At 33.1% G+C, this 17,166-nt stretch overlaps 1 protein-coding gene and 1 non-coding gene across 2 annotated transcripts in view; both read right to left on the reverse strand.

Moving 5' to 3' along the window:
* The window catches only part of LOC149417296 (atrial natriuretic peptide receptor 1-like), a 513,733-nt gene that overhangs the window by 484,234 nt on the left and 12,333 nt on the right, over nucleotides 1-17,166 (reverse strand). The gene's annotated exons all lie outside the window — the stretch shown is intronic.
* LOC149417298 (U5 spliceosomal RNA) lies at nucleotides 7,200-7,314 on the reverse strand. Its single transcript, XR_016303379.1, has one exon. It is a non-coding gene; the product is annotated as a U5 spliceosomal RNA (small nuclear RNA).

Below are 17,166 nucleotides of genomic sequence, written 5' to 3' on the forward strand. Positions count from 1 at the left end.
TGAATCTGGTTATCATGGCTAGTTTACAACTGAAGAAAATGACTGACAAACCATGTTATGGCTGATAGAAAGCCAAATAACTCATTTCCATTACAATAAGCCCACTTCTGCGCTGTTCATGCATAGTGGAAGTACAAATGAAGCATTGACTGTTTGGAGATGGGCCAAAATATGTTCCGGAGTGAAAACATTTTTGCTTTGAACACTGTCATCAATTTCCTTCAACTATTCTATTTTCGGGGTGTCTTCTTATTATAATTGCCGTCATTCAATTTTTCCGCCACACAAAAGTGGCAACTGCCAGGAGCTACGAAAACTTCAATATTGGGAAAAGTTGTGATGCAAATAAATGAACAATGAGAAACTAAAAATGTTGGTTGGGTGACCGGTGTTACACATTGAAAATGAACATTTTAGAAATGGTCGAAAATGGTATTTATTGATACCGATCCCCATATGTAAATTATATCTGGACCTAATCAAAAATACTTAGCATATTTTTTTATTTCTTGTTAGAGCAATGCCGATGAGTTACAAAACTTATTGTAGGACGAGAGGAATTCACAATATAGATGTGGGAGTTAATAGGTACATTTTTACATAGGTATTTTGATATCAAAATTATTAGTTTCACATACAAAACAGTACAATAATGGAAAAATAGAGGTTATAAGTAGAACAAACAAGAATCAACGAAAAATTAAACAGACATGGATATACACATAAGCACAAAGCCAAGGTAGGAATTTATAAGAACATTTCGAAGAGAGTTATAGAGTGTGTAGGCAATAAAGTGCTGATCTGTCATCTGCCATTAGAGAAGAAATAATAGATTGGAACGGTAGTAACATACTTTCACACATATCATATGAAAGCATCTGTCATTTGCCTTTGCCGTTGCCGTCAACAAATTACCAAAATACACGCGAAATTCACAATAACGACAAGCTGTACACGTTTACAATCAATAAATAATAAACACATTATCAGTATTTTAAATACAAATGTAAATTTTTAACCACGCTTAAATGACATTTTAGATAGATTTTCCAAAAAAAAAATACTATAATATTTTCAATTCGGTTAATATAAGTTTGGTATAGGGAATTCCAGATAACAGATGCAAATTCGAGATGAGATCTTACGTAAGCCATATATGGTAGTTCAAGTGTAAAAGGTTTATTGAATGGTTTTGTGATGCGTAGAATGAAGCCCATTTTTGTTGTTTGTTTTTGGGGTGTTATGCCGTGTTGCGCTAACTCCTTCTTTAGCCGACGTTTCGGACAGCGTTGCAGTGTCCATCATCAGGGCAGATCCGGTAGATCCGAAGATGTCAAAACACATCTTCGGAAGATGTCAAGACACATCTTCGGATCTACCGGATTTGCCCTGATGATGGACACTGCAACGCTGTCCGAAACGTCGGCTAAAGAAGGAGTTAGCGCAACACGGCATAACACCCCAAAAACAAACAACAAAAATGCTTTTGGCCGTGAGAATCTTAAAACTTACCTGAAGCCCATTTGTTTGTAGGCTTTTTCTAAGATGTGTTCAAAGTGATATTTAAATAGCAATTTAAAGTCAAGTAATACTCCAAGGCCTTTGAGTTTTCGTTGAAGATCAATGTGGTTTAGGTGGTAAATATTTATAATTATAATAAATATTTTCAAAAATTAGCATTGAATTAAATAGTGATTTGATACCTGAATATTTATATTTTACAATATTTTTTTTTTATTTTAACACCAAAATTTAGACAACATTTAATGTCGAGTTCTCAAAAGTGTTGGTAATCCGGGTTTCAGCTGGATTATCCATATTTAGACATTTTTGATAACATTCGATATCGAATCCCCAAAAATGGTGGTAATCCGGGTTTTAGCTGGATTATCCAAAATCATACTTCCAGAAATCACATTATAGCAGATATTTTGTTGTTCATGCATTTGTGTTTTTTTTCTGTCTGTGAGGTTTTATTATTAAAAATAAATATGTTTTTTAACAAAATTTAAACCAAAAATAATTGTATATCTTCTCTCTGAATCTGGTACAAATTAATTTTATTATGTTCTGTTGCCTATTCAGGGTTTCAATTATTTGATAAATGCATAGAAAATTTAATTGATATAAAATGCCCACAAGTTATATGATATCTAATGCACAGACGTAATGCAGGCATGCTGTTCTACAGGTATTTTAATGCAATCTAACGAGCTAGCAGCATTCAATCCCTGTGAATCAGTGCACATAATTGAAACTCGACGGACACGAACGAAACACCTATTCACAGGTGATATTGGCTTCTTACAAACGGCTCGTTTCTTCAACTCGTTTTTGTTAGCCAAATATTTTTTAGTTGACCCGTAACCTATGTATTTATAATAGTTCTCTTACATACAATATATGTCTGTTATCAACAATAAATTACCTAAGTAAAATTGATGATTGTCTGTAGAGAATGTTTCTACTAACGTATTCGTGAACAACAAGTTTTTAAACCAAAATTATGTTATTAGTGCTTCTTTGCTGGGTATTTGGCAGAGCGGTGAATTCAAGAGAATAATTTCACGATTCAATTTCGGTAAGAAAGAAAAAAAAAGGTTTTTCGCGCAAGTCCCGGACAAGTGCCAATCAACCGACTCCCACATCCGAAGCATAATAATGTTTTCATCTTTAAAAAAAACTACATTTTTATCTATATCTTTTAAGTAACTAACTAACTAACCATCACGCCGTTTTCCCGCAGGGGTAGGCAGAGAGAACGGACCGCCAAACAACTCGGTTTTGGCACACACTCCTTGCCTCATTCACATTCATACATCGTCTCATACATACTCTTCTATTGTTCTGACTCTTGACATGGCCCGACTCAAGTATCTGATTCACTTGGTCGTGCCATGTCTTCCTCGGGCGTCCCCGACTTCTGCTACCATTCACATTTGCATTGTATATTCTCCTTACACTCCTTTCTTCGATCATTTGCTCTACATGCCCAAACCATCTAAGCGTCCCTTTCCTGATCTTACTCACTACGCTTACATCAGCCTTGCACTCTTTGCGGATCTCCACATTCCTCACACGATCATACACACATACGCCTCAGGGATCTCATTTCAACAGCATTCAATCTACTTTCTTTGCCAGCTCCATGCCTCACTTCCATACATCAGGGTAGGTACCAGCACTCTATTGTGGACTGCTAACTTCGCTTCTTTGGACAATTTTTTTGTTAGCGCCAACTGCGTTCAGCCCTCCATTAATGGATATATCTTATCTATGTATCTATATCTTTTATATAAAATTTAATGCACGAAGAAATATTGTCAAATTAAAAAAAATTATAGCATGCCAATTTCCTGATATAACATTAGTCATTGAGAATATATCGGGAATACATTTTCCTTTCCCAATCAATACCATGACGTTATGGTACAATATCAGTTTTTCAGTATCAATATTTGTATGAACACGTAATCCGCCGTCCTCATAAAACATTTGTTTTTGACTGATACTTTGTTAGGAACTCTCATTTCATTCATTACAGGCCTGCAGTCCCGTTTTTTACTGGAAAGGGAATAATTTTACTGGATTTTAAATAGATTAACAGTGTTCCATATCAGTAAGGATGGATTGTTTCACAAAATTTTAACAATCCATCAAAGTTGATTTTCAAGTTCTATGAAGGTTCATATTTGTCTTAAATTGATGTAAATGAAGAGAAAAGTGATTACAATGGAGCTCTTACTGGCAGCGCCACTTGCCTAACATTGGTTGAGTTCGGCTTGGATGGATAGATTGTTGTGTGGCAGACACATGGAGAAAACTTAGGACGGGTTGTTTCACAAAATTTTAACAATCCATCAAATATCAAAGTTGATTTTCAAGTTCTATGAAGGTTCCATTCAAGTTCTGTTATTATTTCAGTTTTATGAAGACCCTGGCCAATAAGGATATATAAATATAACTTGAATAGAACCTTCATAGAACTTAAAAAACAACTTTGAAATTTGATAAATTATTCAAATTCCGTGAAACAACCAGTCCTAAGTTATCTCCATGTGTCTGCCAAAAACATAGTGTTGTAGATACTCCAAGACCCGCAGAAATTGACCCTAGTCATAAAATGGCCACTCACCGCCATTTTGTTTTTTTAACAGCTCCCGTTAAATGCCGATTCCAAGGACGGGTAGTTTCACAGTATTTGAATAATTCATCAAATTACACAATTAAAATTCACGTTCTGCTATTATCCAAGTTTTGTGAAGCAGCCGGACCATGATAAAATAATAACAGAACTTGAAGAGAACTTTCACTGAACTTGTATTATAATTTTAAAATTTGATAAATTCTGTCAAACAATCCATCCTTAGTCCGTTACAGCTTTTGAACAAATTGTAAAAAAACTGGGCGCCCTGGTGAAAAATCTCCATTCAGAATCGAAACGTTCTCTGAAATGGCTTTGACCATGCTTAGTGCCTAAATCTGAACATCCAGGTACTTCCTATCCATCATCTTTACATCTCCTTCCTTCTCCCACTCCTTTCAGCCCCACAACATATCCCGATTAATGATTTTTTTTTTTTTCAAAAATCAACATATGTCGTAGAACATTTTTTTTTCGCGCCTATGGCCAGCGCCACACTTGACGGAAATTCCGTCGCGGATCTTTCGCGACGGAACGCCAATACATGTAATTGCATATAAATTACAAATAGCGGGCACACTACGCGGAAGATCGGTCGTTCCGTCGCGGACGATCGGTCGCTCCGTGGCTGACCGCCGACTCTCGCGCCTGCTACGTCCTCCGCGCAGCGATCTTCCGTCGGCGGAAGATCGGCATCAACGTCGCATTCCAAGTATTTGTATGCATCGCGCTACATTCGGCGGATAAAACGCGGCGACGACGAACGCACAGGATGTTCGACACTGAACGATTTATTGGACTCTAGAGATATAGCCGTTCTAAGTTTTGTATTTTGCTTGGTAATATAGTCCTTCGTTAAATTCAGCAATACCTACATCAAATGATTGTATGGACATTCGATAATATTCGAATGTTTTATCTGGATAATGTCTTAGTTGCATATACAAGGTATGAAATTGCCCAATTTCTAGTCGAAGAGTATTTATGGGATGAACCCAATATTTACGATTTATTTTTCTTTCTTCTTCTAATGCCTCATAAATAGCTATCACTTCTATTGGATCCATTACGACCACACCGTATAAGCGTTGGCAGTCGACTGATAATCCGCCACGGAATATTCAGTGTGGCTGCAACGTATGGTAACGGATTGACTCCCGCGGAAGTTACGCGACGGAATTTCCGTCAAGTGTGGCGCTGGCCTATTTGTTTTTTCAATTACTTTGTATCTAAGTGAGTAAAGTTTATAAAATAAGATTTTATTGTTAAAAATAAATTAACATAAAAATAAGAACAAATTTTGATGACCAGTTGATTTTTAACGGCAAAAAAATATGGAATGTTTATGTAGGGCACTTTGTTGAGTTTTGAAAAAAAGCTACTCAGTCATAAATGCCATAGTCTCTCTAGGTCCAAAAGTGAGAGAACGCGTGTACTGGATAGTTTCACGTCAAATATCAATAATCGATAGTAGTTGCTGATGCTTAAAATAAATTGTATGCAACATCAACTGATTAGTATAAACATACTCAATATTTGGAGAAGTGACAGTGCACTATTTCAACGTGTTGCATTAACCGAAATGATGCTCAAGGTTTCAAATTGCGATCAAAGCACTTTCAATACGTCAAACACAAATATTATTGAATTTCAAAACTCCTCGTCATTTCCAATTCGTATTCCATTGTTTCAAACAATTATTTTAATGCGAGTTAGATGCTAAAAATAGCACAAAACGTAGGTGGGATTATTGTATTGTTGTCAAATTCAAGCAATTTGAATCGATTTATATCATGACGTGAAAAAATACAACACTAATTTTTAACACGTACAAAACATAAATTTAATATCCCGTTGAAAATATAAACTTTATCTGTCTAGTGAAAACTGTAAAATTAATAAAGCTTTCCGACAGAAGATTAATGTGTCATGTCATTTTTCTTTTTAAAAGCATTAATTACGTTATCCCTGCATTATTTCAATTGATTAGATTTCATTTTCTTAATAGAGTCACATGAACTAAAATTGTCTTTTAGTGCAACAATAATGTCATTACCAATTCGTTTGTTACTCCCTAAAAGCATATATACTCAGCTTAGATAACCAATTTACAGAAGTAACAGATATTTTAACAGCACCAAAAGAACTTACAAAAAGGATTTCATATACGAGTATTTGAAAAAAAATAGATAGTTTAAATTTTGTTTTCTATAACTTGATTGTTAATTTTAGTTGTAGAAATTAGTAATGATATAAGTATGTTTACACTGTATATTTTGTTGGCAACAAATAAAATTAATTGAAATGTTAAATTCTTTCTGGCTTTCGTTCAATGAATGGCAGTGCTTGCTTTTTGCACAGTTTTTCAGTGTTTGTTCAGAGCGCAGGTGTGGCAAACCTAAGAGTTAAAAATATCGCAGGGTTGGCAATCTTACCAATGCATAATGATTACTTGAGTAAATACTGGAGGTTCGGTAATCGAAATCATAGATATAAATCACTTAGAAGGAACCACACTATTCCTTTATGTAACAATCCTTTTTTAAAATATTTTATTCTGTATTTAAAGGTACTTATGTACAGTAAATAAATAATAATGCAATGTATGAAAGTGGAAAATCTGTGATTCAGTAAAAAAATTTAGAAGTAGAAAATAAATTTTTAAAAATTAAGTATCATCTCCTTAAACTACAATTAAGTAGTTTGTCAACAAGATGTACTTGTTCAATTACAATGTAAATATGTGAACATAATATTATTACTAATTATAAATATACATAATAATAATACTTAATCTAAAATAACACTAAATCTACAAGCTAATAAATAACAACTTTTGATTGATAGTGATGACAAGTATAAAGTATTTTTACTTACGAGCTATGTTTTCAGTGCGGGCCTGAATCTATTTGAGAATTTACAATTTTTAAATTTCCAGGGTTCGTTGTCCGTATTTATTGTTATATTTTGGAAAAAGCATGTCTTCATCTTCGTGAACCTAGTGTTGTGTTTATGTTCCAATTTCTTAAAGTTTTTAAATCATTCCACATTCATTAAAAGTTTTCCAAAATATTTTTTTAAATTTATATACTCATTTGAGCGCTCCCCTCCACGGAAATCTTTAGTAAAAGGCGAAAGATTTATTGGTTATTGAAAGGAATATTTGTGGAATTCCCCAATGCGTCGAGATGATTAGTATGCAGAAAAAATATATCATGAAAAATCTCAAAGTGATTATTTTTAATTGATAAAAAGTCTGATAGCAGTTCTTAGTAGCAAATCTTTGAAAGCAACGGACATGCTCGAACGCCCTAGCAAACGAACCAAATCTGAATGAATCGATTACTCGGAAGGCAATACTTACGCTAACTTCACTTTAAGGTCGTTTTTTGCTGCAAAACATCTTTCCCGATGGCGATGGATCGAAAAGATCTCCTGATCAACATAAACTAGCATAGATACATCAATTAATAAACACGATATAAAACTTCTCCTATTTTCGATGCAAGACCATCGAATTATACCCATAGCAATTGCTATTTTGTGTAAGAATGATTAATCTCCGTTTACTCAGAAATCAAACGCAAAATAAGTTAATTAAGTTTTTGTTCCTTTGATTAGTTTTTTCCACTATGCTGTAATTTTCCTAAAAAAAGGTTTTAAGCTTCAGATAAAAGCTTATTGGATATTCACACGATTCAGTAACTTTGTAGCTGTGATACATATGGGAGATAACCATATTTTTTTATTTATTACTAGCTGACGTGTACCCGGCTTTTCTCAACTTTTCTCTACTTTCAATAAGTTTAATATCCATTTAAGTCCATCCGGAAGGTTTGTATACACATAATGTATAAAAACCTTCCGGAAGAAATTCTCTAAATGATAGTGAAAACCATATCAAACTCCGTTACATAGTTAAGAAGAACTAAACACACAAACAGACGCGGCTAGTAACTTTGTTTTATACTATTTAGATAAGAGATATCAATGTACTGTCACAATTACGAATCTAGTAAAAGTTTATTAAGAAATGGCCTGTATTCCCGTTTTTAGTAAATTATGATATGGGATGTTCCGGGATGTTCCCGAACGTTCCAGACTATTTCCCGAACATTCCAGAATGTTTCGGGATGTTCTGGAATGCAGGTAAAGACGGTAACCCTCTTCTTGGTTGTGGGGTGTATGGGGCTACCACACCATATAACTCCCTTGATCGTACCGGGACTCGTTTCTGAGTTTTAGCTGTATGCACATTAAACACTTATTTTATAATATAATTGATTTAAAATGATTTGTATTTTTTCTCAATAAATATTACATATTCACAGTTTAAAACGTGGTTTATTATAAACTAAGCGAGGTCCACGGCCTTGATTAGTTTAAAATAATGTGGTCAGTTATTTTCCTCATTTTGAATGTCAAATGTGCAAAATTTCGTTAAGTATAAAAAATCTGCTCAAATAGGTGGAAAAGGGGGTTGGGATTGTCTTACGAAATATCATGTGACCTTCGGCAAGGGGACAAAGTTTCATAAACTCGGAAGAAAACTAGATTTGTAAAAAAAATCAAAGCGACGCCACACGACAGTTTTATATTTTCTCTACACGTGTTATTTTGGGTTTCTTTCGTGTCTTCACATTACCAAATTTATGTTTAAAAATAGACTATGTAGTAATTTAAATAAATTGACGTATACAGTGAGCAGTACAGTAGCTAAGTATCACAAGCGAACGAACATTTATTTTGCCGAACGTGCGGTTTCCAGAAAAATGGAATACATACGCCATTGCAATTCAGTAATAAATAGGTAGAAGCAAAATGACCAAAACGGAGTCAAAATAACGATCGCTTAAGGAATGAAGACGTCGCTGTGCGAATTTATGACCTAACGAAATATAATCTGTTCGAAGCGTGACGTCACAACTCTAGTCAAAAACAATAGACCAGGGGTTGCGAAAGCGAAACTCTTTTTGTTTAAACTTCTTTAAAACTTGACGATGACTGTACCAAAGTGTAAAAAGACATCTTTGATTCCAAACCCAGATAGAATATCATGGGTTTTTTTTCTAAAACAAAGTTTCATTTATGATGTATGTATGTGCCAGCAAACTTGATTAGTTTATATGGTGTTAATTTTTTTAATGGCAAATACTTATTTTTTTACAAAAAAAACAGGAATGTGTTGTACACACTTATTGTACAACATTTAACACATTAGAATGATAGATATTACAATAACAAATTTATGACATCAATCAAGCGTGCTTGGACACCGATATACTCCATACAAAAATCCACGATTTTTTAAACGATTTAAAAGAAAATGTATGAAGGATAAGGTCGGAAAGCTTGCACTAAATATATGTTTAGAAACAACTTTATTTGACGAATGCAGCTTCTCTGACGGCTTCGAAATAAATTATCTATGAAATTTTACTTTTTTGTTTAAATAATAACATAAATAGAAAAGAATTGTTTGAAAAGATCATTAAAGCATGTCACCTCGTTCACTGGGCATATTTGTAATGGGAAGGAATTTTTAGCCAATTTTGAATGCATTTTGTGTATTTTTTATTTATAAATACAGTGTATATAATTGAAATTAACATAAAGATAGTGTATTGTGTTGTATTTTTTTCCATATAAGAAAATGTTTTTATAATTGTATTGAAAAGAGACAACCATTCAGAACAGACACGTTGCTATAAATCGCATGAACTCTAATAAGTATTAAAGCGACCTTGTGCAACATATGGAATCGGGCCACTAACAATAACACCTCTTATATAGATGGTGATAAGGTTAAAATTCCCGCTTAACACCAGCCACCAGTTTTGATTTTTGAAAGTTAATTTTATTTTATTTTGTGAATTTCAGCTACAACATTTTTTTAACCATTTTTCAAAGAACCTAATTTTCTGAACTATGCAATAAAACCATATCCGAAAAGGGGTTCGTAAGTAGAAGAGTTTTCACTTTAAAGCAATTTTTCAGCCTGATACTTTATCTTTTCCCTAGGCTTTTGAGAAAAATTATCAATAATTTCAAAGGCCAAGAAGTGTAATTTTCTAACTAAAAACACGTGCATTATTTGCAGTGCATCGCTTTAATAATAATAACTAGGCTCAAAAAGCCAGGTAGGTACTAACCTACATACACTCTTCCCATCTACCTTCCCTTCCCTTAACCGTTTCTACCTTACAAAGACCAACAAATAATTCATGATACCATAAGGTAGGCGTCACATTACGCTATACGCATCATGGCTTGGCCTATTTCAGCGTATCGCCCGCCATATACTACAAATGGGAAGCGAGCGATATGCTAAAATACGCTTAGCCACGTAAATATAACGCACTTATAGCGTGGTCTGACACTGGCTTAATCCCACCGACTTACTGAGTTTTATAACTAATTATATTTTTATAAAAATACATATTGAATTGCCAAAATAAAATTTTACGTACCGACTAGAAATACGAGGCAAAGTGCTACATTTTTCTGTAACAATTTTAAAACCAACTATGAAGCTCATACACCTATAAATAGACTACATCATTTTGGCAATAAATTTGGGAATATTGTAGACATGCTTAAAGATTCCGTATTAGTTATAAAACGAAATCTTTTTAATCATTTTACTGAGATATATGAATTCACAACTCCGTAGTGAATACACTTTTGTTTTTATATTTATATGTTCCTTAATACATATTTAGCTTTCCGCAATCCACACTATTAATTTGAATTTACCTTAATTTAATCAAAAATCATAATTTACTGTAAATTATGTAACACAACTGTATTACTCGTTAACTACTTTTGTAAAAGCCCATTAGGGCGTAAATAAATAAATAAATAAATAAATATTGGTATGCTATATACTTATTTTAATATAAAATTATTGTTGACAGTTCAAATAGAATTATTATATTTGAAATAAATCTAAAATCAAAACAGACAGAGCTGACAAACTTTTCAAAAAAATTAGAGGTAAAGCATAATAAATCTGCTAAAGTTCTGAAGATAACCGTATAAATTTAGCCCCAGAACATTTGCCAACTGTTGCTATTGAACAAAATGTTTGATCTTTTTTCAATCCCTGCAGTTGTACTTAACCCACGTTGAGCGTAAAAATAACATAAATAGCGAATGAAAAGAAGGTCACGTTATTCTGAACGCGTATCAACATGTGTTATTATCGCGTCTCGACGTACTTATCGGCAGTTGGGCAGTTCGCTGTTTATGTTAATGTTATTATTATTATTATTAGTAACGTTATCAAAATCGTGCAACGTAATGATATTTATAACACAAACTGAATATGTTATTATAATTATGTTACAAATACGGAAATAACGGATTGATAGTAGTTTCTGTGTGGGTGTTTCAGTAGAAGCAACCTTAAGGCAAGGAAAAGGTGGAAAAGACTGCGTGGAAGGAGATTGGAGCAGAAGGGAAGGACTAAATACTAGGCAAATGGCGAGTGAAGGCAGCCAGTGGAGAGCATTTTTATGTGGATATGAAGGAGGATAAACTGCGTGTAAGAAGATTGGAGCAGGACGGGAAGGACTGAAGACTAGGTGAAAGGCGAATGACCACAGCAAGTGGAGAGCATTTTTATGTGAATGTGAAGGTGGACAGACTGCGTAGAAGATTGGAGCAGGACGGGAAGGACTGAAGACTAGGTGAAAGACGAGTGACCACAACCAGTGGAGAGCATTTTTATGTGGATGTGAAGGTGGATAGACTGCGTAGAAGAAGATTAAAGCGGGACGGGAAGAACTGAAGACTAGGCGAATGGCAAAGGACGGCAGCCAGCGGAGCGCATTTTTGTATGTGAAGGTGGATAGACTGCTTGAAAAAAGATTGGAGGAGGATGGGATGGACTGAAAACTAGGTGAATGGTGAGGAATTCTAGCCAGTAAAGACTATCTGTGGTGGAGGTGGAATCTCACCATGGGACGTAGCACCGCGACGGTGGAAAGCTTATTTTATTTTCACATTTTTACAGACTGACCTCATCAACTCTGACCAATCGACCTGTCATATATTATTTATAATACAAAATGTTATAGTTGTCTCAGAATTATGATAAAAATATTCAAGAATATTCTCAAATTTAGAGGAAAGGATGTAACACTAATTAATTATTAATTACAGACTGCCGTGATAGATTCAAAATATTCGATTTTTCTGCAAATTTTTAAGTTATATTTTTTTTATTGTTATTATTATTAATATAGTAGAACAGTGAAAAATTAACGGTAGCATTTGTGAATTGTGATTAGTTGAAAATTATTTATAAAAAATGCTTCAGGATTAAAAAATTATTCGAGATAATTATTTAACTTTCAAATGAACACTATTGGTAAGTTTTAAATAATTACTGATTCAGATTAGATCCGTCAAATATTTTAACAAAATAAATACAAATTTCTAATGTAGAATAAAATAAAATTTTGTACCTTCTTTATTGCTAAGAAAATTGAGTTCAATGAAGGTAAATAATTTTACATTACATTATGTACATTTCGCAAGAATTTATAACCGAAATTAATAAGTTTGGTGATGATGATTATTGTTATGGATAAAACAGAAAAAGTTCACCAATGTACATAGCATAAAAGTGCATAAGATTATCAATTTTATACCTGATAAAACTGTTATATTCTCTTTAAACCGTTTTTGAACTAACAGTAACTCTTAGCTGACTTCGATTAGCATTTCGGAGACAGATTTTTCTTAATTAGCAACTAATATGCGCACTTCGATGTGTGTTGTGTTCAATTTTTTGTTTAATATTCTAGAAATGTCTCCAAGGCAGGTATGAAAAAAGTTATTTATAGAATTGTGCCACATGGAGCAAGTACTGATATTGTCGATTGGGAAAAAATGTTTTGAGTCGGTCACACATACTAGCATACCCACGCCACATGTAGAAAATACTTGAGGTGATGCACTGCGAAGTTGTGCAAAATTATGTTTTTGCCCTGAAAATTTAATCGCTTAGACATACAGGGTTTTCCAATAAGAGGTGTTATTTTGATATTCAATCGTAAAAGATCAATGGTTTCGTTGCTTGTGTGGCACGTAGCGCTGTCTTGATGAAAGTAAACATTGTCTAGATCAATACCATTCAATTCCGGCCACAAAAAATCATTAATCATCTCTCAATAGCGCAATCCATTCACCGTAACTGTTGCTCCAGCCTCATTTTCGAAAAAGTAAGGTCCAATGACTCCGCCGGACCATAAACCGCACCAAACATTCACACGTAGAGGATAGAGAGGCTTTTCAACAATAACTCTTGGGTTTTCCAAGCCCCAGATGCGACAATTTTGCTTATTGACGAAGCCACCGCGGTGGAAATGGGACTCATCACTCAAGATGATTTGCATTTGATTCACTCAAGTGAATTTTAATAATTTCAATGCGTTTTTGAAGCGTGTATCGTTTATTAATGACGCAGTTTCTACTTGTCAAATGTCAAAAAAGACAGCTTCAAAAGTAACATCTACCGAAACAGCGGGCTATTCAAAATAACACCTCTTATTGGAAAACCCTGTATTATAGATGTGTTAATTATATACTGGTAGTACCAGTACACATTTAGGCATTTGTTACAGTCGAACAATGTTTCGACAAGTCTTTATATAAGTCAAGGGAAAAAAATTGTAGCAGGAAAGGTAGCATTTCGTCTCTTACTTACATGTAAGTTTATTAAGGCGAGAATTTTAGGGCTGTAAATACCATCATTAATAATTTTATAAAAAACAAAGTCACAGACCACATACCTATAAGACAACGTAATCAATTTTAGTTGTTTAATCAGAATGATATCAATGATATATTGAATTGGAATATTCAGCTTAAAAATAATAAATCTACGGATAATCAATAAAAAAAAAACATTTTATAAAGTTTTATTCCATATCTATTTCTCACTTATCCGAACGGTTTCAGACAATTTCGTCCATTTTTAGAACTTTTTATTAAAACATACAAAAAAAATTTAGATATTTAATTTTTCTTTTCAATGAACAAATAAAGTATTACAGATTTTAGTTCATTTTTATCATTTTAGTTATAATTTAATTTTATGGATTGCTTATTAGTTATTTATTGCATCTCGCCATATATAAATAATGTTTTTTTTCTCATAAAAATCAACCTCACTAGGGGTAATACTATATCGAGGTTAACAATTTATATTTAAGTGAAGCAAAATTAGAGTAATCACAAACATGAAGTAATACTACATACGAGTACAAATAAAAAATATTTTAAAAAATACGCAAAAATGTGTATTAGATGAGTTACGAAATTAATTTGACAGTATATTGTAACAATATTTGAACCGTGACTAATTATTAATAATTATTACCAAGAAGAAATAAAGTAGATAAAAAAGATTTAAACATTCAGTTTTTAGCAATGTTTTCAAATCACCGATTGCCATCACACCTTTTTACCATTTATTTTCTTCTCCAATAATCTGCATTTGTGACCTTATAGACGCCATTTTTGATTTTTTTTTTTTTATAGTGAATACCTCACAAGAGTCCCAACTGCTCCCGTCTGGAGCCAGTGAGACTATGGCATCCCCAATTGGGGGATGTTGTGAGGCTGAAGGTAAGTGGGGAAGGGAAAGAGGAAGGTGGGGAAGTACCTGGCTATTCAGATCTAGTCACTAAACACGGCTAAAGCCATTTGGAGCAACGTTTCAATTCTGAATGGTGGTCTTACACCAGGGCGATACTGGTAGTATCTTCCACTCTGGAACGTGCCGCAAATATACTATATACTATTTTAATTAATTAATTGTGAAATAACACAAATTAATCAAATAAAATTTATTTGCGCACGCCGGGTTCGAACCCGCGACCTTCGGAATGGCAGTCCAATGCGTTACCACTGGACTATGCCGGCCGTCAAATGTCTAATTACAATGTTATCATTAAAACTGTATAGAAAATGTCTATGTCTAATTACAATGTTATCATTAAAACTGTATAGAAAAATCCTGTAATGAAAATAAATTGTTGAAAATACTACTATTCTACGTGAAATTTTCTGCAAATATTCACAGCTAAATTTACTCACGTAATATTCTCGTTAGAAGGCCCTCATGGAAATAATAAACTGCCACCATGCTGTAAAATTGTTAATTTAAAAGTCAATATATTATAAATTTACGTTCATCTCAGTAAATACACAGAAATTTTGTTTATCCCCACAGGATTACTGCAATAATCAAACGTATTTTTAGATTAAGTTTTATAATTGAATTCTGATGAACAGACAGTGGACAGTTATTTCGGGCTCTCAACACTAGATAACATTATTTGTCATGCATTCAAATTTATGGTTGCTTATGAAAAAATTGTGATTCATGTTTATCTCGAAAAAGTGTAAAATAAAGTCAATATCCGCGTCTGTCTGCTTATACATTTATCATGTAGTACAAAACCCTTGTTAGATGCCAACTTGAGTATAACTCTACATTATGGTCTCCCTTTTACAATATTCATTCCGATAATATTGAAAAGATTCAACATAAGTTCTTGAAGTATATAAACTATAAATTGCATATTCCTGTAGAAAACATTGATTATAACTACTTACTAGATAAATTGTCCCTATTAAAACTTTCTGAAAGAAGAATAAACACAGATTTAATAGTACTACATAAAATACTTCATTACAAAATTGACTGTCCTGAGTTACTCCAATTAATCAGCATCCACATACCCAAAAGATCTTGCCGAAATTTACTACCCTTTTATTTTTACAACACCAGGACACTGTCTTATCAAAATTCTCCAATTCCAAGACTTCACAGTCTCGGAAATAAATACTCTGATCTGGGAGATATATTTCATCTTAAAAATAATCAATATAAATATTGTTTATTTCAATTCTTTTATAGATCGAGATACAAATAGACATCTATAATTTCCGCAATATATTTATTTTTATTTTTATTTTGAATATCTATTTATGTGAGACTTCTTATCATTTTTACTAACATTTAATATTTTTTCTTTTTTCGTTGCTTTATGTTTCCTTTATTGTTTTAATTTTGTAGAATCTATAATAACTGTGATACTCAACTATTAAACTTTGTAGTGTGTAAAAGCCCATTAGGGCGTGTAATAATAATAAATAAATAAACTATGCAACGGATTATGATAGGGTTTTCACCATCATATAGAGATTTTTTCCAAAAAGTTTATAAATATAAGAGATGCATATTGTATAAATATAAAGTAGAGAAAAGTCGGATCACGTCAGCTAGTAATATATAAAAATTCATACTGCGTATGCCTGTGCTCGCACATTCGAAAAGTAGTCGAACGATATCGTTAAAATTTTCAAAGTTTGTTCTTATTAGTGCCAGGAGTGGTTTGAATGGTAGAAATAGTCGGAAACGTCCGAGTAATACTTAAAACAATAACTCTGCACCGGAATACTTTCATTATCCCGGTTTGTTTGTCTGGGTTTCATAATCCGTTCCTGTAAACAATTCAAAGATATTACTACCTTCAAAACACTGTATTTCTCATACGTTCGTAGTATCCTTGAATACGCATCACAAGTGTGGAACCCAGGCTATGCAATACATAAAAATAGAATTGAAAGTGTTCAAAATAGATTTCTAAAATACCTTAATTTCCGCTCTTTTCGATCTCATATTAGTAATGAAGACTCTGCAAAGTTCTTCAATATACAGAAGTTAACTTTCCGAAGAAATATAGCAGATTCGGTAATGTTATTTAAAATTACACACAATTTAATCGATAGTCCTGATCTTCTTCAACGCCTATTATTCCATGTTCCCAATCGCAACAGCAGACAGTCGCTTACTTTTAATCTCCCTCATTGTAAGACCAATTCCAAACAAAACTCATTTATCTACAGATCCACACATTAATTTAACTTAAATTATTACCATATTGACATTTTTAACTCTACTTTACGCGACATAAAACAAAAACTCAATAATCAACAAAACT

Source organism: Hesperophylax consimilis, chromosome 15, assembly GCF_061612785.1.
Source record: "Hesperophylax consimilis isolate HC1 chromosome 15, BYU_Hcon_1.0, whole genome shotgun sequence".
Taxonomy (NCBI): Eukaryota; Metazoa; Arthropoda; class Insecta; order Trichoptera; family Limnephilidae; genus Hesperophylax; species Hesperophylax consimilis.